Source organism: Schistocerca cancellata, chromosome 2 (genome assembly GCF_023864275.1).
Source record: "Schistocerca cancellata isolate TAMUIC-IGC-003103 chromosome 2, iqSchCanc2.1, whole genome shotgun sequence".
NCBI lineage: Eukaryota > Metazoa > Arthropoda > Insecta > Orthoptera > Acrididae > Schistocerca > Schistocerca cancellata.
Genome location: NC_064627.1, coordinates 234,200,383 through 234,218,651, shown reverse-complemented (window position 1 = coordinate 234,218,651; position 18,269 = coordinate 234,200,383). Strand labels below are relative to the sequence as shown.

Genomic DNA, 18,269 nt, shown 5'->3' with positions numbered 1-18,269 from the left:
GCTAAAACTCTGTGGCCTCCTGTTTCATTTTCTGAATGGATCAGAATCATTTCGCTGTGCACCTTTTTTTCATTTAGACAGCTATTATCACAAAAATGACATGAGTTCCATGAGTTATGTCGCTATAATTAACAAGTATTTCACTGGCATCGTGACTTAGTTTGTTTGTTTGCCAGCCTTCAGAATATTAGTTTTCTGAATTGCCTGCTGTTGTCAATCGATTAACTTTGATTATAGCCTACTCTTCTCGTGACTTAGACACCACTGAGGACAAGTTGAAGGATGTGACATGTAGGCATATGGCAAAACAAACTGTGTAGCGAATGATCGATGGAATTTAACCGTAGGTCGTTCTTGTCGTCGGGAATGTTTGATGGAAAGAAACATCGACTGACATATGCAAATAAAAAAGTTATTTTTATTTGAGCTTTCCTCAGGAGATGCCAAGTGCAACGTCTCGTCTTGTGAGCGACGGTAGATCTCCTTTCAAGGGCATGTCCCGTCCATTTGGCGGGATAGCGTGATCCTCTCAGGAGGATCAGATCGACATTGCCATCAAAAGGGGGGCGGCCTGGGTCGTCGATCTGTATCCACTGTATAGTATCGTCTGCATTCGCTACGCGTGATGGGTCGGTTTTGCGCACTTTAGTAAAGCACTTATAGCAACGCGGGAGAGGAATTGTGCTCTTGTCTGGTGAGAATATGGCGTTCGGTGTTCGGGCGATAATGTAGTGTTATATGAGTGGATATTAAAGAAGCAGACGCGTCATGGAGATGGAGGAATCTGTTTATAACATGTTAAATTCTTGTAGCTAGACCCTCCATCTGTATCAAGCATGTGAATCTTAAATTGAAGTGTATTCCTACATCTTGTTCGATGCAGTCCACCCCCATGCTCACCGAAACCTAAGAGTGAGTTGAGTGTTGCTCGCATCGTCGTCTGTTTACTGTTCCTCATTCGCTATCGAACAAAAGTTCGCCTACTGATCGGTCGAAATTTGTTTTTCATCTAACTGCCTCGTGCATAATCACCGATTGCGTACATGAAAAATTTTCACAGTATTCATTGAGACTGCAAATGGAGTCACCTTTCCGTAATGAAACAGCAGAACGTCCATGTTCCATCGACATTTAATAAAACGCTACAATTAGGACAACATTTTTATTTTTTAAATCTTTTCCTCTGTATAAAGTATATCAAATTCTTAAAATAGTCACATAATTTGACTACTGAAAACGACATTGTGCGCTAATACGAGGGCGAATTGGAAAACATTTGCCTCTTTTTTTGTGTAGCCAAAGTACGGTTGTAAATACGAACTCAACATACCCATTCCCAGCTGTGGACCTCCTTTGGACCGGCAGTGCTTTATCTGAGGATAGATCCGCGGCACGGCGCAGCTGTGAGTTGTTGAAGATGGCGGTCATGTTTCACACGTCCTCGCCGACAGAGCAACGAAATGTAATTGGTTTTCTATGGGGAGGGACGAACGCTCATCGAAATCCACAGGTAAATGCAGCCCACATAGGGGGAAAGATGTCTCGCTTTGAGAAGGGTGAGGTGGTGGTGTTGCGAGTATGCAAAAGGTCCTGAAGACTAGCATGACTGAGCGTTCGAGGAGGCGGCATTAGTCGCAGAGTCGCTGACTGACGACGTTTCCGGCGTGGATGTAGTGGTGAGATCGGCGTGTGCCCCTCAAGGAGATTTCCTGGGAGCGTGGCATTTCGTATGGAATTGTTCACAACATCGTTCATGTGTCCGTAGGGTATCTGAAGATACCATCCTGGTGCCGAAGCAGTTGGATAACATAATGAAGACAAGCGAATGATTGCTTCATTGAATCATCTGCAACGGTATACCTAGAAAGGTGATAGTTTCCTGAGCCGCACTGTTACTGGCGATGAAACATGAATGCAGCGTTTCACGCCGGAATGAAAGCAGCAGAGCATCGTGTGGAAACATTTGCGTTTGCCTGTTACGAAAAAGAAAGGAAAAAAAAGCATTAAGTGCCGTCTTATTAGGAAAGTAATGTTAACGATCTTTTTCGATTGTCGTGGACCGCTCATGCTGGATTTCATGCCATTAGGTGCAACTATGGATGGCGAAATATATAGTTCCAAGTTGTCACGTTTGCGAGCTGCCATGAGGAAGAAGCGTTGAGGGGTCCTCGATGTGGGCAATGTGGTTATCCTGCAGTACAATGGAAGTCTACATTTGGCAGTCAGAACCGCGTACAAGCTTCGGTCACTTCGTTGGGAATGTCTGTACCACCCATCATTCAGTCCGGACCTCCACCTAGCGATTTCCACGTTTTCGATCGACTGGGACAGCGAAGACAGCAGTCCGACGGTGAACCAGACGAATTCTACCACAGGGGCACTTCAAATTTAGCGCTGCGATGGGCCAGATGTCTGAACCGGTGTGGGGAGTGTATGAAAAATAGTGTAAGGTACGAAAAATATTACGTATATTCGTGATTACCTTTATGTATCTTATTTCACCCAATAAAAAATAGTGGCAAAGACTTTCTGATCCGCCGTCGTATTACCAGGTGACAGAACAGTGGACGGGATACTGTTTGTTTCTTGTGACACGGCTCTAACTGTGGCGCCCCCCCCCCCCCCCCTCTCCTTTACGGTTTCAGAACAACAGTGCACAATACCATACAGCGAGCCTTCAGTTCGATCGCCACTGGGCGACATTCATTCTCGTTGGTTTCAAACGTTCGCGCGCGTTGCTCTTTAATTCTAAATTACTGTGTGTCCTTCTAAAGAGTTGAGATAATTCATTGGTCATGGGAAATCCAGTTCATTTCAGTAATTCGTGTCTTGAATAGGGGAAGTGTCCTGTAACTATCTTGTCAAATATAGTCACGAAAATTCAGTGTCTCATTCTACTTTCCTCGAATCAGTAGCAATTACCCGGCCGGAGTGGCCGTGCGGTTCTAGGCGCTACAGTCTGGAACCGAGCGACCGCTACGGTCGCAGCTTCGAATCCTGCCTCTGGCTTGGATGTGTCTGATGTCCTTAGGTTAGTTAGTTTTAATTAGTTCTAAGTTCTAGGCGACTGATGACCTCAGAAGTTAAGTCGCATAGTGCTCAGAGCCATTGTTCAGTAGCAATTAAGGCCTTAGTAATGACATTCCGTTCAACTGTATAAAATATCCTCGAACTGCGTGGTGCATGATTCAGAAGATATTCGCTATACACTGACGAAAAAGAAAGTGAATATCTTCAAAAATTTAGAGATTTAACTCGCTCTTGACGGGGATTGAACAACAAGCGAATGCTATACATGGTTTCGGCCGCGAAGTATTTTTGCTCAGAGTTATTTGTTTGTACTCAATGAGAAAAGACTGTCTTATTATTCATAAAAACTGAGGCTCTAATTTTCAATATGAAACAGTTAATATTAGTACCGTGTTGATTAAAAACGCCACGGAATGGTATGTAAATATCACAGTATTCTGGACTTGAAGTTTAGTATACATTTGGGCTTGACGTGTAGTCGTCCAGAAGACCCATCTAAATTAAGAGAGAAGACAGAGCCGGAAGAAGGCGGAAAACTAACAAGGAAAGGCCATAAATGGATTTCTGATTGATGTATGAATCAGTGCAGAATAACACTGTTGTCGGAGTATTGTGTTGACTTCGCTGAAGGTGCATCCCGAAGTGGTACCGAGCTCTTCATTTCAATTCACCTGCAGGGGGTTCGATGGGTGGGAAGGATGGTAAGTGAATATTTAGTTTCCTCCATCAATGATGTACTTACTCAAATCCTTTCACTGCAAGGAAAGAGAGAAAGTTAAGGATCCTGACTTGTCTATAATTTAAAGTTGATCTAGTCTGCTGACAGGTTCCCCATTGAAATATTTTAATGGTTAGCGGCTACGCTTAAAGTATATCAGCCAACATCGGGTTATAATGTGTATTTTCACTGCGGTAAATGCGTTTGGTATGCTTGGATATGGAGACGCTTTAAAGCCTATTTGTGAAGTGTGAGCACGACCGACGTCAAATTAGCTCTGTGCGATCGGCAAGCAGCTGCGCCGGCAAGCAGCCACTTCAGAGTTGCTGTAGGGAAGACGGTCAGACAGCGTGGCGGGATGTTTCGCAAGTGGAGCGGTCGGTGCTGGCGATAAGGCCGACTCTGCGCTAGTGGCCAGCGCCGGCTAACAGCTGGCAGGCTCCTTCTCATTCATGTTGGCCGCGCCCGCACGCGCGCTCACAGATCGTGAAGTGGGTCTCGGCGCGCCTGTGAGGAAACCCCCAAAGTTGAAACCGGTCCTGCGGCTCCGCGTGTTCCACTCGACGTAGCAAGCTGTGCTAGTTGCTCTGCAGCGATCTGCATTCACGCAGTAGCGACCTAGTAGCTTCATACACTTTCTCAAACGTCCATCCAGTTAAGTAAATTCCACCCGTGAAAGGAAATTCTGCTGATACCGCCTCACAATTTTCACTTATCAAATGAAAGTATAATGTGCCAGACACACTTCAAGTCTCAACCATCCAAAGTGGGCTGAAGCATGAATGGGAATTTGATTTGAGGGGTGAGGCGTGCTAACAAGGGAACCTCCCCATCGCACCCCCCTCAGGTTTACTTATAAGTTGGCACAATGGATAGGCCTTGAAAAACTGAACACAGATCAATCGAGAGAACAGGAAGTAGTAGTGTGAAAGTATGAAAAAATAAGCAAAATATACAAACTGAGTAGTCCATGCGCAAGATAGGCAACATCAAGGTTAGTGTGAGCTCAGGAGTGCCGTGGTCCCGTGGTTAGCGTGAGCAGCTACGGAACGAGAGGTCCTTGGTTCAAGTATTCCCTCGAGTGAAAAGTTTAATTTTTTATGTTTTCATCACTTTTTGGGAGTGTTTATCACAGCCACAAGAAAACCTAAATCGGGCAAGGTAGAAGAATCTTTTTACCCATTCGCCAAGTGTACGTGTTAGGTGCGTCGACAACATATTCCTGTCATGTGACGCACATACCGTCAACAGTGTCGTATAGAATATATCAGACGTGTTTTCCTGTGGAGGAATCGGTTGACATATGACCTTGCGATCAAATGTTTTCGGTTCCCATTGGAGAGGCACGTCCTTTCGTCTACTGATCGCACGGCTTTGCGGTGCGGTCGCAAAACACTGACACTAAACTTATTAAGTGAACAGAGACATCAATGAACGAACGGACAGATCATAACTTTGCGAAAATAAAGAAAGTAAACTTTACACTAGAGGGAAGACTTGAACCAAGGACCTCTCGTTCGTCAGCTGCTCACGCTAACCACAGGACCACGGCGCTCCTGAGCTCACACTCTGCTTGATGTTGCCTATCTTTGGCATGGACTACTCAGTTTGTATATTTTACTTATTTTTTCATACTTTCACACTACTACTTCCTGTTCTCTCGATTGATCTGTGTTCAGTTTTTCAAGGCCTATCCATTGTGCCAACTTATAACTAAATCTGAGGGGGGTGCGATGGGGAGGTTCCCTTGTAAGATAGTCAGTGCAGTTGTATACAGCCAGTGTGTCAGGGTGACGTAGTGGTTAGCGCATCTGCCTAGTGAGCAGGAGACCCGGGTTCAAATCCTGGCCTTGGTACAAATTTTCATTCATCGCTTCAATCTGCGTACATACATTTTCACTTATGTTGAACCATTTTTTTGGCGAAATTTTTTTGCGAAAGTCAGAATTGAAGTTTGTGTTCCGAATCTGAAGTAGATGGTCCACCAAGCCTTATTTAACATACGATCAGCAGTACATGTCCACTGCCACTGTAAATTTCTCGAAGTGAGTCATTTGCCATTAATTTTGGCATTAACCCTTTGTATCATTATTCAGCAATTAGCTAATCACCCTATTGGGCACCGTCAACCTACACCACAAAAAAATCGTTGCATCGTGGCGTGATAAACTGCTCCCAATGTATATATTCGTGCATTATCAAAAGTCTTCAGCTCTGTGAGATGAGATATAAGTTATGGGAAATTTAAGGACAGTATGGTTTGTCCCAGCATTTAATAAGGTCAATTCGGAATTTGTATGCTGGTAACAAGATGAAGATAAGCATCGGCTCAGCTATTAGTACAGGAAGGAGAAGAATCACTAGTACATGAAGGAGAACAATCACGCAAGGAGTCAGGCAAGGATGTCATTTATTGTTTACACTATTCAGCGTATGACACTGTCAGCAACTGGCAAAATGAAATGGAAGTTTCCTCCCCTCCGATATGTACAATATCTCTCACAACTTTTTGCTGAAGACTGGGTTATACTGGTAAGTACGAAAGACAACCTAAAAGGATATTTTTAGCATGGTGCAGCAGAGTCAGCAACTGTAAAATATATTAAATTTCAGCCTCCAATTGCATAAGCAAATAAACTTTACGTAGGTTTCGCCTATAATAACGCAGAAGAAGGCTACATTATTACAGCCGAAACCTAAGTAAAGTTTATTTGCTTATGCAACTGGAGGCTGAAATTTAATCTACAAGGAGTTCTATGGTCTGTTATTTCATTCATGGCTGCTAGCACAGCAGATACATAGGTGTGATTCAGTTACTGTAAATTGTCAATCAGTGTTTAAAATAATCATGTACAGTATGTATATTTCTGGACTTATGCGTCTTTGAAGAAGGTGGTGTCATCTGCTAAACAGATGTTCCAATATAAATGTGTAGCCAAGGTCTAAAGATTTGTAATATCCCAAATTCTATAGGCTCCTGAAGATGACAAATTAATTTTTCGAAACCTGTAGAGAATAACATTTATTTGCAACTGATGACTGAGACTTACCATGAGAAAAAGTTGTATAGTCCTTACATACTATGGCAATCAATATATTATAACGATGTCCACAAAGAAAACTAAATGTATGACCTTTTGTGAAAAAAAATCTTAGAGCGAAAATCATAATCGCGAATTACTTACTGGTATGTGTTCATGTATTCACTACGTGGGGTGTGACATCTCTTATGCTTATGATAATGTTTCTGAAAAGAAACTACAGAGATAGTTACAAATGTTACGTACAGTTAAGAGGTTGCTCCTGAGCAAATCCACAGAAAACATTACTTAAATTCTATCGTACTATGACTGTACCTTTACTGCTCTTTGAATCCGAAGTATGGACTTCCTGACAATTACAGAGAATTAATGCGGCAGAAACTAGACTTCTGAGACTTTCAGTAGGATTCAAATTAGATCATAAGAGGAACCTGAAGTATGAGAGGAACTCCTTGTTTTAGGAACAGTAAAAAAGATATCAGTATAGGAAGAAATGGTATGACCATCTAATATGAATGGATCAAAGCCGGATGGATACCAAGGAACACGTATGATTGTATGCCCAAGGGCAGGAGAAGGATAGGATGATTACGAAGAAGAATGTACGAACAGCTTTAAATTGCTATGTTTCGAAAGTGGCAAAGATATCTAACCCCAGAATACACGTGTGGTGGTGGTGGTGGTGGTGGTGGTGGTCTGTATGGGGGAAGCAACATGTGATGGCGTCCCTAATAAGTGTTTCGCACAGCCCCGGGCGCAACATATCCCAGATATGTAATCCATATGTACAAGAGAAAAAGCGGAATCCCTAGGCTGGTTTATCCTTGCAGGCGTATTGCCGCGAGGGAAGATAATGAAGGCCAACGCGTATTTTGCATCCATCAGGAGCATAAGACATGTCTACGGCATTTCTAAATTTAAGTTGTAGATCCACAACTCATCAACAGTTACAAATAGGCGCACAAAATCAGTTTCTTTCATCCGTTTCCAAAAGAAATACATTTTCACAATTATTTTACTCGAGGCTTATTTTGGACAATTCTTTACCATCGTTATCTCTTCTGCGAAAATTACTGTACCGGCTCGTTTGTCAATGTCATAAAGTTATTCCTTCAACTTCTCACTCCGTGACGCTGTGGGCATAGCGCTAATTCTCATGATCTGGATGAATTTAAAACAGGAAACAACTATATTCAATAAATTGTAAAAACATTTTGGAGACTGTATTTCCGTCCCTCCTGTTCGTCAGACACAGCCTCTTGCGATCCTTGGGTTCGTATCGGTCATCTGAGAAACTAACGCTGCACCTGTTAAGAAGACTGGGAATTCCTATCGGGAAGAAAAGAGCACAGAACAAGAGAGAAGACGGAGGTTTCTCCAGAATATACCATTTCTCCAGAGACTGTCTATCGACAGCCTCCGTATTCATAAAATGTAATTGGAGTCCATATGTTTTGCGTCACACAGCTTCTCAACTAAACCCACATAAGTCCTGTGATGCTTTTCGTTAGCAACGCATGGATTGTGTTGCGCTCCAACACTGGTGTGCTAGTTTACGCGTGATTATCACATTCTCCAGTTAATTTCATGATACATTAATTAAATGAGTGCACACTCAGCGTGGCGTGTGATAACCAACTTAAAATGTTGTTTTGAAAGTGTCATTTGGGAGAGAGAGTGTGCTCATGACACCGGTTGTATTCATGCTCCACGTTGCGTGTAGCAGTTAAATGTAGCTTTATGGTGCCCCGCTTCTCGTGCGTAAACGCTTGGGAACATACACGTGCGTCAAAATTGGTGTAATGCATGCATACGAACTCTAAATGTCCGCAAGTTGCCTCTATGTTCTTCCAGTGTTCATGTACCTGCTTGTTCAAACATCGGATCGTTCTTTGTTGATTGTGATACAAAGAAAAAACAGTCGGCTGTGGTTAAAACAATATCTAAAAAATTGTTACTATTAAAATTTCACTAGTTGGTACATGCAGATTTCGGCAGTATGTTTGGGACAATGAGGAAATGTATTTAACATAATTACAAGTGATACAGGTTGTTCCGAAAAGACTCGTTCGATTTCACAATACCGTATCTTCTACATCACTGAAGACACCAAACTTGAAGTAAATTTTAACGTACGCATCGAAACTATAAAAGTTGGTACTGGCACCAGTTGTAAGTTGACGGCTCTTATGGTTCCTGGTAGGGGGTATTATCTGGTGTAGCTAACTCGCTCACTCGTTCGTTTCCAGTGTTCGCCGATTTATGACGACGGTAAAACAGTAACAAAAGACGTTTTGCATTCTCCGTTTCAACAAGTGTAATCCAGTTGCAACTGTGGCGCGTGATTTCCGTGGGAAAAGCGGGACGGCATCTCCTACAGCGTAAGGTGCGTTCATCCTCCTAGGTCATTCAGTCTAACGATGTCTGTTTGTGTTCTTCTTCTTTGCTTTTATTGTGTTTGTGAAATACTGTTGTGTGTCTCCCTTCCAACAACTGTGGGTGAAGTGCTATGCCGCATAGCAACAGCAGGGAATGCGGTAGTCCTAGATGTGTTCATAGAATGTAGGGGACGAGTACGACTATATCGTCTGGGTGCTTGTCGTGCTTCCGGTGGTCGGTGTACTGAACATGCGTGAGATACTAACGAAAGCCTCCATCATAAACGTAATTATTCAACTCTTCTAGAATCAGATAGTTCTTTTGAAAGTAAATATAGTACTTTGTAGGCCTCTGTGTAAATTAAAACTCACCCCAAGTTCTTGTAGCTGATGTACTCCAATAAAATCAGTTTGATGTTTTTGAATCACCTTGTATAATGTTTAAAGAGATAAGGTTGTAGTAACGGTGCATACCTGGCACCCGCTGATTCGTATACAAGTTTACGCTATTTGTTTCCTATTTCAGAATAAGCATTTCTCTCATTGCTCCGGCAACTGCGAAATACAAGAAGGGTTGTATTTGTGACAGTGTGACGGTCACTTAGATTTTATTACATTTGTCGCCTAATGTGTTTGATTGAATATCAGTTTTTATTTTTAGTTGTCACCATGTAGACTTTGACGACCAGCTCGTAAGTGAAATAACATTTCGAGTCGAAGTTTCCCGACGCCTCTAGTATTTAATAATAAGTCCATGCTCTGCTTTCTTTTTTATCGAAAGACGTCAATACTAATGAAAAATAAGCGCCAAAATACGTGACCGAAATACCCTGCGACCTACATGTGGCCTATAGGTGATGTCGAGTGGCTGAGTGGCCGTTGTCTGCCAGGAATAAGATGCTTGCAATGAATACAGGCGTGTACTTTGCAATGTTAAAAGTGCACTGCGCTGCGCAAAGTCCATCACATAAGGCAGCTTGTGGTTACACCTTATCTCTCATTATGTCACAGTTGCAGAGAATATTGAAAATAACTCGAAGGGTGTTGGGGATAGAAATAGAGCAAATCTGATGATAGGTCCTGGACCGAAAGTAATTACGGCGGGACGATAAACACCTTTCCTTTTGTACGCAAAGGATACATCAATTTCAATTGCATAACAGCCGAGAGAGAGTTCCGCCATGGGAAAATGAATAAAAATAAGCTCACGGGACACAGTATTTTCAATCTTCTTAGAAGAGCAAACTGGTTGTTCTGGAGCGCTATAGGTGGTGTAGACGTAGTTCCAGGCCATCATGTTATCTTCCATTGCTGATGTAAGTTGCGGCAGTGAGGTAAGGTATGTCTCTCAGTCAGTAGTATGGGCTCAGCACAGTGAGGTGGGAGAAGACGTAAAGAAGCGAGAGTCTGACAGGAAGAAGTTGTAGAAAACACCGTGATTTAAGCTGATTGATTTGTTCTTGTATTAATGCGGACTGTTCAACGTTTCTGCAACGAGTTGTGTATTACTTTTAGCTATTTAACACGGCGTAAGATCTGTAGTGGTATATAGTTCCTGACCAACAGGGGCCGAAGATGGGCGTCACCCTTTTTCAGCGACAGTCGGTTTCCAAACCGACAGGAATTGCTCACTGGACAGTAGCTGACTGGAGACGTGTAGAGTGGTGCGAAGAGTTTCTATTCTGCGTATTTTCTAATTATGCCTGTACCGATTGCCCAATGAGGCGCTTAAGCTGCAGTGTGTGGATGGTGTAGTTCAAACTAGAAGTGGTTCTGTGATGTTTTGGAGTGCTTCTTATACCATGACGTAAGGTCACTCATTCAGGTTACCCTGAGCATGTAGGAGGATGTTCAAATAAGCATTCTCGCAGATCAAGTGTTGCTGTTTCTCCTACATCTTCATTATGATTGTGTTATGGACACTCTTCTTCCAAGATGACAGTCGTATTCACGAGGCAGCATGCATACGTTCGTAGTTCGACGGGGAACGATATTGCTCGCCGACAGGCCCGCAACGTCACCGTTGTTACTCCAGAACCTGTCTGGCAACATTTGGAACAGCGGGTGAAACGTAGCAATCGACATTCCTGCAGTTTGGCAACACTACAGGATCTATATATGAATGAGTGGGCTTCAGCTGCATATGACAGACCTGAAGAACTTGTAGTCCGATTAAAATTGTTTGATAGTTGACGTCTGTCACTTGCCGCTACGGTGTTAGCCGCTCGGTTATAAGTGACACAAACACGGCGGGTCTCTTTATAAATGTTGTTAATGTGTAATGCGCAGGAACGTTGGAAGTGGCGGCCGCAAGGTGTGTCGGAAACGGGAGATGCCCGGTCGACAGCTGATTTTAGCTGACCAATGTCTGAACTGCGGCAGACGACACGTTTTATAGCCCAGAATTTAAACTCGTGTCAAAGCTAATCACAGCCTCGTGATAATGCAGCGCATCCGGTCAACACTCTGCAGCAGAGCTACAATCACGATCGCTCTGTTCACGGTGATTAAATCTAATCTGTACGAGCAAACTCAAAGACAGAAAAAAAAGGTCAGTTTCAGCAAACTGTAACTCCTCGGTATCATTGGTTATCTGAAACTACCTTTTCACTGGCTACATGACATGCCACGCTACCAACCGATGAGCAGTCCTCGTTGGTACTTCGTTGCACGTTGCAGGTGACACAGGCAGATTTCAAACGAAAAAAGAATAATAGGAAGAAAAATAATAGCAAATACAAATCAGTACTATGATGAAAATGATGCGGAAAAGAAATAAAAATAAAAGATTACATTTAAACCAATTAATTGAATAAAAATAATAAACTCCTTTGATTAGATTTGGAAATACAAAAAAATCGCTACACTTGACGAGATTCATACCTACGACTTTCTACACGTCATGTTTATACGCTAAACATTGAGGTACGGCACAACTCGGAGTCAGTAGTTGTATTTATCACTGTTGTCACCCATTCGCAACGACTTATTGCAACCTTCAAAAGATAGGTTTCACGCAATGTGACGCGAAGCCGACCTCTGTGATGATTATAAATGTATATGTGATGCTGAATCGCACGTTGTACAGAAAGATCCAGTAGTGTTTGGTTAGTGTCCTGTATGAAACGTGTGTATTCCATTTTTGGTGTAGGTATCATGTGTGATGAAATACGAGACATGATATCTTGCGAACCATGGATGAAGGGTATCGGATGGATGTCATATTCCTTGACTTCCGGAAAGGATTTGACTCGGTGCCCCACTGCAGACTCCTAACTAAAGTACGGGCATATGGGATTGGTTCCCAAATATGTGAGTGACTCGAAGATTTCTCAAGTAATAGAACCCAGTACGTTGTCCTCGATGGTGAGTGTTCATCGGAGGTGAGGGTATCATCTGGAGTGCCCCAGGGAAGTGTGGTAAGTCCGCTGTTGTTTTCTATCTACATAAATGATCTTTTGGATAGGGTGGATAGCAATGTGCGGCTGTTTGCTGATGATGCTGTGGTGTACGGTAAGGTGTCGTCGTTGAGTGACTGTAGGTGGATACAAGATTACTTGGACAGGATTTGTGATTGGTGTAAAGAATGGCAGCTAACTCTAAATATAGATAAATGTAAATTAATGCAGATCAATAGGAAAAAGAATCCTGTAATGTTTGAATACTCCATTAGTAGCTTGACACAGTCACGTCGATTAAATAATTGGGCGTAACATTGCAGAGGCCAGACAAACGTATGGTTCCTGAAGAGGGGCAGCAACCTTTTCAGTAGTTGCAGGGGGCAACAGTCTGGATGATTGACTGATCTGGCCTTGTAACACTAACCAAAACGGCCTTGCTGTGCTGGTACTGCGAACGGCTGAAAGCAAGGGGAAACTACGGCCGTAATTTTTCCCGAGGGCATGCAGCTTTACTGTATGAGAATAGAAGCTTTCGAAATGTGGTGCTACAGAAGAATGATGAAGATTAGATGGGCAGATCACATAACTAATGAGGGACTGACTAGAATTGGCGAGAAGAGGAGTTTGTGGCACAACTTGACTGGAAGAAGGGATCGGTTGGTAGGACATGTTCTGAGGCATCAAGGGATCACCAATTTAGTATTAGAGGGCAGCGTGGAGGGTAAAAATCGTAGAGGAAGACCGAGAGATGAATACACTAAGCAGATTCAGAAGGATGTAGGCTGCAGTAGGTACTGGGAGATGATTAAGCTTGCACAGGATAGAGTAGCATGGTGAGCTGCATCAAACCAGTCTCAGGACTGAAGACTACAACAACAGCATTGCAGAGCGATATGAAGTGGGACAAGCATGTAATGGCAGTTGTGGGGAAGGCGGATAGTCGTCTTCGGTTCATTGGTAGAATTTTGGGAAGATGTGGTTCATCTGTAAAACACTAATACGACCTATTCTTGAGTACTGCTAGAGCGTTTGGGATCACTATCAGGTCGGATTGAGGGAGGACATAGAAGCAATTCAGAGGCGGGCTGCTAGATTTGTTACTGGTAGGTTTGATCATCACGCGAGTGTTACGGAAATGCTTCAGAAACTCGGGTGGGAGTCTCTGGAGGAAAGGAGGCGTTCTTCTCGTGCCTCGCTACTGAGGAGATTTAGAGAACCAGCATTTGAGGGTGACTGCAGTACAATTTTACTGCCGCCAACTTACATTTCGCGGAAAGACCACAAAGATACGCCGGACGAGGTGGCGCAGTGGCTAGCACACTGGACTCGCATTCGGGAGGACGACGGTTCAATCCCGTTTCCGGCCATCGTGATTTAGGTTTTCCGTGATTTCCCTAAATCGCTCCAGGCTAATGCCGGGATGGTTCCTTTGAAAGGGCCCGGCCGACTTCCTTCCTCGTCCTTCCCTAATCCGATGAGACCGATGACCTCGCTGTCTGGTCTCCTCCCCCAAAACAACCCAACCCAACCACAAAGATAAGATAAGAGAGATTAGGGCTCGTACAGAGGCATATAGGCAGTAATTTTTCCGTCGTTCTATTTGGGAGTGGAACAGGGAGAGATGTTAGTTGTGGTATGAGGTACCCTCCGCCACGCACCGTATGGTGGATTGGGGTGTATGTATGTAGATGTAGATGAAATAAGTGCCAGGCCCATGATTCGGTATCCAAACACAAGAAAGAATGCCAGACGAGGAATTGAAAGGGAACCGACCAGTTGTTGTTGTAATATGGCATCAGCGAACGGTTCGAGCACGATATTGAGCGCTCTGACTAGAGGAAACAAACTCCAACACGTGAAGAGTCAGCTGTCAATTTTAATCAGACTGTAGTTGGTTCTTCTCTTCGCCGAATCGAAGCCAGTACCAAGGCTAGAGACAGCATTTACGATATTAGCTAGAGTCTCCTGGGTGTGCCAAATTCATCGTGTGGTGCCTTTATTTGCAAGGCGCACCTGTTGAACATGTGAAGCACTTTTTGCTGCCGATGTACGATGTTGCAGTAGTGAAGTAGGTTGCAGGGCTGATTGCACGGGCGACTGCCAGGAGGTGTTTTCAAGAGCGGGAGCGAGCGACACGTGCCGTGGCGCGGCGCGGAGGCGGCAGTGTGGGACACTTGACGGGAGCTGGCGGCTGTGGCGGCCTTAGCGGGCCGGGCTGTATTGATCGCGCTGCTCCCTGCTCCCGCCACACCAGCCGCGGCCGACCCGACCCGAGCCGAGCCAGAGCCGGGCCGCCAGCTGAGCACCTCTGGGGGTAGACAGGCAGGCAGGCAGGCAGGCAGGCAGTGCACGTGCAGCCCGCAGTCGCCCCGACCACCCTAGGCAAAGGACTCCGTAGAGGCAGCTGCAGTCTGTTGATCGAAGCACTTTCACCATTCTACCGTAGCTACGTCTTTAACATAATATGGGCGAAACTTTTCATCGCAGATACACACTTTTCATCGCAGATACACACTTTTCATCGCAGATACACACTTTTCATCGCAGATACACACTTTTCATCGCAGATACACACTTTTCATCGCAGATACACACTTTTCATCGCAGGTACACACTTTTCATCGCAGGTACACACTTTTCATCGCAGGTACACACTTTTCATCGCAGGTACACACTTTTCATCGCAGGTACACACTTTTCATCGCAGGTACACACTTTTCATCGCAGGTACACACTTTTCATCGCAGGTACACACTTTTCATCGCAGGTACACACTTTTCATCGCAGGTACACACTTTTCATCGCAGGTACACACTTTTCATCGCAGGTACACACTTTTCATCGCAGGTACACACTTTTCATCGCAGGTACACACTTTTCATCGCAGGTACACACTTTTCATCGCAGGTACACACTTTTCATCGCAGGTACACACTTTTCATCGCAGGTACACACTTTTCATCGCAGGTACACACTTTGATAAACGTGTTGGATGCGTTTAGACTGGATGATTCTGCGGCCTAGAAATTCATCCCGCAATCATCGTTGGGAGAGTCCTTAGAAAATGTAGTCCATCAACAAAGGAGGTGGCTTACAAAACACTCGTTCGACCTATACTTGAGTATTGCTCATCAGTGTGGGATCCGTACCAGGTCGGGTTGACAGAGGAGATAGAGAAGATCCTAAGAAGAGCGGCGCGTTTCGTCACAGGGTTATTTGGTAAGCGTGATAGCGTTACGGAGATGTTTAGCAAACTCAAGTGGCAGTCTCTGCAAGAGAGGCGCTCTGCACCGTGGTGTAACTTGCTTTCCAGGGTTCGAGAGTGTGTGTTTCTGGATGAGGTATCGACTATATTGCTTCCCCCTACTGATACCTCCCGAGGAGATCACGAATGTAAAATTAGAGAGATTCGAGCGCGCACGGAGGCTTTCCGGCTGTCGTTCTTCCCGCGAACCATACGCGACTGGAACCGAAAAGGGAGGTAATGACAGTGGCACGTACACACACCGTTGGGTGGCTTGCGGTGTATAAATGTAGATGTAGATGTTCGTTCATGTATAGGCTGTACGAGGGGCGTTCGATAAGCGCAAAACATTTTTCTTTTCTTGCTCAGAAACGCGGAATTTTTTGTGGGACATCTTGAAATACTGCCACTCCAGTCCCTATAGTTTAAGGAAGTTTCGATAGATGACGGCGCTATACGTTGCCCTCAAAATGACGTGCCAGCAGGCCGCACACAGTTGTAACTCCTGCAGTGCTGAAACGGGCGGAGACACGAGGTGATGGACGGATCGCAGTCGAACACCTCGCTGTACAACTATACGTCTCTACACTCGTCCACCAGACAGGTTATCAAAGATGTGTGTGCCCGCCGGGTTCGTAGCCAACTAACAGAAGACCATAAAGAACAATGAAGGACCATCTTTGCGGAACTGCTTGCTCGTTACGAGGCTGGTGGTGACAGTGTTTTGTAGAACATCGTCATAGGCGATGAAACATGGCTTCATCGCTTCTAACTGGAAATAAAGCTACAAACCACGGAGAGGCACCACTCCCTCTCCTCCGAAGAAAAAGTTCAAAGCCGCATCCTCGGCCGGTGAAGTCATGGTGTGGGTTTTCTGGGACTCTGAAGGGTGCAACGATCATCTCGGACGTGTATTGTGTGACCCTTAGCCAACTGAAGAAACTATGTTAGCGTGTTCGTCGCCACAAAAATGCAAACGACCTTCTCCTTGTCCATGACAATGGAAGGCTTCGCACAAGTCTCCGCACCCGAGACGAGCCGATCCACCCTCAGCCACCTTCCAGCCTTCCATCTCTTTGGTCCACTGAAGGATGCACTCCGCAAGAAGCAGGATGTGGATGATTCGGAGGTTACTGGCGCAGTAAGACGTTGGCTCCGACCTCGACTAGAGGAATCGATTTGTGCGAGTATACAGACCATCCCAGTACGGTGGCGTAAGACCCTCACATTGCACGGAGATTGTTGAACTAGGAGTGGGAAATAATAATGTCTATTGAAATTCTGAAGAAAAAGCAATGCGCTTTCAGAAAAAAATGTGTTGACTTTAATTATTGAACGCCCCTAGTACCATAATTCGTTGTAAAAATGAACACGGCTGAAAGTATATGACTATGTGCAGAGCGTTTCAGTAACATGGGTCCGCAAAAGAGCCTATTGCGAGATATTTGCTGATACAGTTGCCTTCGTTGTTTTCTTAGACATCTCTACCGCAGTCGCTTTCTTGTATGTGATATTGCATTCCGTCTTCTGCAACTGTAATGAAAGTCTTACATAGACTACAAGCGTTTCGCTTCATTTTAAAGCATCTGCAGTGGTTATTGTAACAATCGTGGAGAGATCATAAACAGTTCTCATGCTTTAAAATACTATTATTACTCAAGTTGGTTGGCTGCCACTTCATTTCCTAACGTCTTTTTACACTTAAGTGTTCGATTATTTGTACACTGCACTTCACTGACACATGCCGCGCGATCAAAACAGATTACACGCCGTGATAATAGATTTACAGACAGAATATATTCTGTTTCAGTAAAGCACAGTGTGCAGAACGACTTACACCTACGTCTAAACGAGTCAGGAAATGAGGTAGGAGCAAAAAAAAAGGCAATATTAGGACACTAGACTTGTGGTAACATTAGTAATTTAAAACGTGACGACTGTTTATGATCTCTCAAAACAGCTACGTAAGAAAACCCGCTATCGGTACAGAAGATTCTTTGAAACAAAGCGAAACACAGTTAATCTAAATAAAACTTATATTGCACTCGCTAAAGACGGATACAGTATGTCCCAGAAATAATGGCCAATATTCAAGGTGTTGTCAGGAACGAGTGTTGCAAACAAAAATGTGTGTTAAACACGAGCTCTAAAATGCTTACCGTAACATCTGTGAGCACTTCTTCACTAGAAGAGATCTGTTTCACTGTTGCGAAGATAAAAAGTGCCCAAGCTCTTAACATACGCGATTTAGAGCCCGTGTTTACTAGATTTTTTTTGCTTCGAATGATCGTTCCTGTCATCTAATTATTGACCATTTGTCCTGGAACACCTGGTATATTCCATATTACTTACAAATGCTAATGTATGGTTACGAGCCGCCACAGAGTTCAGTAAGAAATGTTGTCTGATAGTACAAACGTATTTTAAATGTAAAATCGTCGTTTAAGACCCATCTAA

The 18,269-nt window shown here is 44.0% G+C and overlaps 1 protein-coding gene and 1 non-coding gene across 4 annotated transcripts in view; both read left to right on the top strand.

Moving 5' to 3' along the window:
- LOC126161561 (serine/threonine-protein phosphatase 2B catalytic subunit 2-like) overlaps positions 1-18,269 on the top strand; it is an 802,502-nt gene that overhangs the window by 146,233 nt on the left and 638,000 nt on the right. The gene's annotated exons all lie outside the window — the stretch shown is intronic.
- Positions 5,533-5,604, top strand: Trnat-agu (transfer RNA threonine (anticodon AGU)). Its single transcript has one exon. It is a non-coding gene; the product is annotated as a tRNA-Thr (tRNA).